Source organism: Triticum dicoccoides, chromosome 5B, assembly GCF_002162155.2.
Source record: "Triticum dicoccoides isolate Atlit2015 ecotype Zavitan chromosome 5B, WEW_v2.0, whole genome shotgun sequence".
Taxonomy (NCBI): Eukaryota; Viridiplantae; Streptophyta; class Magnoliopsida; order Poales; family Poaceae; genus Triticum; species Triticum dicoccoides.
In genome coordinates this window covers 712,694,015-712,698,731 of record NC_041389.1, presented here as the reverse complement: position 1 = coordinate 712,698,731, position 4,717 = coordinate 712,694,015, and the positions used below count along the sequence as shown (strand labels likewise).

The following is a 4,717-nucleotide window of genomic DNA, read 5'->3' as shown; positions in this document are numbered from 1 at the left end:
TGGCCGCCTTGCTGCCGGTGGTCCTTTCTTGCCGCAAGTGGTGGTCTTGTCTTGCCGCCGCCTTGTCGTCCTTGCCGCCGGTGTTTGTCTTGCTGACGCTGGTCTTGTCTTTGCTGCGTTCCAGAGATGGGACTCTGAAGTTTATTTATAGCCCAGCAAGTTGAACAAACGCGTGGGTGCAGTCCAAAAAAAAAAGAACTCACAGGCAATGCAGGACGAAGGAAGGTGGGAGGAAATTCTGGGCAGGGATCTCGCCCGGACAGTATCCTGGGGTACGGGGCCACATGTTGGCAAAATCAATTCATAAATTGAACTGGTTTGAAAAAAAATATCACTCAGCTGATACTTTTGTGTGGCGTCTAAAACGCAGGCGCCACACTCTATGGTGCAGCGCCTAACTATCAGGCGTTGCATGTCTGGCCAGCATGGCATCCTCGGGGCCCGCACCGAGCAGTGCAGCGTCTGATAGCTAGCGCCACATATGTAATTTGCATCACCTAGTTCGTAGGCGCTGCACTGTGATTTAGAGGTAGCCCCACGCTAGCCTTCTCCCCACCCCACCCCATTCCTTCCCGTTACAGAAACAGCGCGGCGGCGGCTTGCTCCTCTCCCCCTCTCAATCCTCTCTCCCAAAATCTTCAGAACTGACGATTTGGTCCGTGGATTTCTTCATCAATTCATCGTAGAAGGTACTCTCCTCTGATCCCCTTCTTTCTATCCAGAAAATGTAGCTTATTTTGAAGATTTGTGGAACCCTTATTTGATTGAATTAGAATCTTGCATGTTTATTTAGAAATAGATTTGTGGGATTTAAGATTTGTAGATGATTTGTATTTACTTTGTAACCCTAGTTTAGTTTATTTGTATCGAAAAGATATGCTTCTATGCATTATTGAGGAAATCGTTAACTGGTAGCTGCTCGTTTGGCTGGTGAGTACGGGATTAATCGGCTAATCGGCTAATCGGTAAGTTAATCGGCCATTTAATCAATTAATCGGATGATTTATCGGTTTATAGGCTACTCCGTGACCCTAGGAGTAGGGATTAATCGGCAAGTTAACTGGTTAATCCGATGAATTCTTGAACAGGGCTTCTATGTCGAAAACCTAGATTGTTGAGATGAACCTTATACATGTCTAGATGTTTATGTTGATGTTCTTTTAGGTGAGTTGGATGAAATCTTAGATTTGTATCGACAAGAATGATTTCATTGCGGAACCCTACATGTTGAGATTTTTTTTTGGTGAAACCATTATAGAACCCTATATTGTTTTGGATACATATGTTTTTTGTGCTTATTGTTGGCATGCTTTGATTGTGGATATTACATTATTATTCAATTTTCCTTTTAGTTTGTACCGATTGTAGGCATGTTTTTTGTGACGATTGTTGGCATGCTTTGATTAGGAAGCATAGGGAGTTAGCTAATGTATGTTTATTGTTTGAAATATGTAGGATGGTTTGGCTTCTCGATGACTATTATGACACTAAACATCGGGCCAACTTTATGTCGGTGAAGCGGCGGGTAATAATGAAAGTGGCCGGTATTATGAATTTTGTGTTTGTTTCAAACACACATGCCCCATATGTAATATTCCGATTTGCTTTTTTGTAGGAGCTTCAACCTCTGAAGATTCGGTCTCACGGGGTCACCTGTGGTGGCATGCACTATGATGAGCGGTACACACCATACATAAGGGAGAAGTGACTCCTCCCTTTCATTCAGCTGGTTAGTCGGTCGATGCCGAACCTTAATGCTGCAGCAATCACCATGCTTGTTGATCGGTGGAGGACGGAGACACACAGTTTCCACCTTCGGACCGGGGAGATGACTGTGACGCTCCAGGATATTGGTATGATCGTTGGTCTTCCTATCGAGGGGAATCCTCTTTGTATGAGTACTGGTTTTATGGGTGGCGCCAGCAAATGGAGGCCCTTATCGGTATGTCTCCTCTGGAGCCTCCGATACCATAAGGAGACAAGAAGAGGGAAAGAGTCGCAGTCGGTGCTCCTTTCACCTGGATTGCATTCCACTTTGGGCATTGCCCTGAGGATGCTAACAATGAAGTGGTCCATACATATGCTCATGTCTACATGTGGTACGTTATCTCCAGGACTCTGTTTGCTGACAGCATAAGCAAGAATGCTCCATCGATGTGGCTGAAGGCGTTGATCATCTTCGATAGCAAATGGAGTTGGGGTTCGGCGGCACTGGCTTACTTATATAGACAGGTACGGAGTTGTCTGTTTGCATTTCATTATCGATGCGATCTTCCTATTAAGTCAACCATGTTTTCTTTTATGTGCAGTTGGACGAAGTGTCTCATGGGATCTCAAAGGACGGATGTATTGGTGGTTGTATGCTCGTACTTTCTGTATGGAGTTGGGAGCGCTTGCCGATTGGACGGCCGAAGCAGGTGAAGTACGGAGTGGGATGACAAAGACGACCTACTACGGCTCCCCACTTGGGCTTACAAGTGGGATGTGTTAAATGAGACGACGGACGATCCCTCTCTCATGTACAAGCAGTACACGAGCGAGTTGAACACGATTACAACTGAGCAGGTGACTTGACATTGCATCACTCATTCTCATGCTTTTATTGTAACTCAACATCAATGTTGCCTTGTTGTATGCTATGTTGCAGGTGGAATGGGAGTCGTATGGTGTCGGGGATAGATTAGGTACCCTCGAGACTTCGTACTGAATCTGATGTGCCTTAGGGATAGGTATCTTTGGCACATGCGGTGCCCGCTCATATGCAAGTGGGTGGTTGAGCTTCACATGCCACATCGGGTGTTCCGCCAGTTTGGTTTGTTCCAGCCTCACCCGCCGGAGTGGGAGGACATAGAAAAGTTTCTACACGGGTAAGAGAGAATGAACCTTGTGCACTTAGCAGCATCTCGGCGGCTTCATTGGTGCTAATATTCTGTTTTTAACATGCAGGTTGGATAGGAGAAAGCAGCGCAAGATCAAGGACACGGACAAGCATGACAGGAAGTATGTCATATAGTTCACGCTTAGTGTTGAGCAAGCTAAGGCTGGAAAAAGATCCATCTTCGTGAGCACTGCCTGATCGCGTTCAACAACTACCTCACATGGTTCCTTGCAAGTACCCATGTGGAGATATGCAAGTCGGCGTATAATGAGGAGATTTTGGAAGATCCCACCGTCTTTGATGAGCAAACCCAGCACAGTACAAAAAACTTGTCAGGGAAGGCATCCGAGTCTCTTCAGCTCTAGTGATGAACTTTGGTGGTAAAGACTTCCCCTCAGTGCTTTCCCATTTGCCCTATTCACATCTTTGTATTCACATCTTTGCTTTCCTAACATGTTTATGTCGTTTCCGTTCACATCGTACCCAGATCAAAAAAGCAGCTGATGAGAGCCAGACTATTCTGAAGACAACCATGGTTGTAAAAAGCGATGGGGAAGGTGCACTTTGAGCATTCATTAAGGTACACATCTCTTTGAATTGTCCATGTTACATATGTTGCTACATTCGATATCTCATTCACTTGTACATGTTGCAACATCAAGGCCAAAGGTTAAGGCGGTTATCGAACCTTGTCGGTTGTCATGACCCTGAATATGTATCACCTCAGCGGTCTAGGTAGGCTACACCACCAGATCCCACTTCTGACCATGGGGCTCCTTTGGAGGATGTGGGTGTGGTCACCCAAGAGGTATGCCAATAGCACATATTCAATTCTTGATGCATTGCTAACTTCATCTCCACGCACGTTCTTTACCATATCGTTTGTTTTCATAATAGGTTGATGATGACATGACCTTGGAGAACTATCAAGTTCGGTCAGCATACATGTTAAAGCCTAGGAGGGGAATCAATAAATACACGCCCGACGACTTCACCAAAAAAGGCAAGAGGACAGTCGACACCTCGCAGATGCCGGCCTTGGATGATTATGTGGACGAGGTGGAGGAGGATGAACCGGAGCCGGTGCTGTAGCCGGTTGCTTGTTCTAGGAAGAACAAGATATCCGTCTGGAGGGAAGAGGCGGCAATAAGCGCAGAAAGAACTAGTCATGTTCCTCCTTTTCTTATGTAACTCGACTAGTGGTCGTTTTCTTATGTCAAACTTGTTATGTCGTCGAACTTCTAGGCTTTGTTGAACTTGTTATATCATTGAACTTGTAGCAACGTTGAACTTCTTTACTTTCTTTAAGTTCAATGGATGTGTTAGTTAATTCTAATTGCTTAAGCTTTATCATATTACTTCATGAAATTGTTATAAGCTTTATCATATTACTTCATGAAATTGTCATAAGCTTTATCATATTACTTCATGAAATTGTCGTAAGCTTTATCATATTACTTCATCAAAATGTCATAAGATTTATGCTGCAAAAATCTGGAATGCAATGTGCAGGTGCTATTTACCTTCTGCATGTGTGACGCCTAGCTCCGAGGCGCCACGCCACACAATGCAGCGCCTCAGGGCTAGGTGCCACACCATGACAGCAAATTTTTTGGCACACAAGTGTCTGTAACCTTCTGTTGCTCTCTGGATTGCTTGTCCACATGTGTAACGCCTAGCTCCGGGGCGCCACACCACACAGTGCAACGCCTTAGTGCTAGGCATTGCACTGTGCAATGCAGCGTGATACGTCTCCAATGTATATATAATGTATGAAGTATTGTTGCCATGTTTACAACAATTTTATATGGTTTTGGTATGATTTGATTAGAACTAACC

At 44.8% G+C, this 4,717-nt stretch overlaps 1 pseudogene; it reads left to right on the top strand.

Annotated features, from left to right (window-relative positions):
* Positions 1 to 208: 208 nt before the first annotated feature.
* On the top strand, positions 209 to 3,970 carry LOC119310687 (annotated as a pseudogene).
* The last annotated feature ends 747 nt before the right edge of the window (positions 3,971 to 4,717 follow it).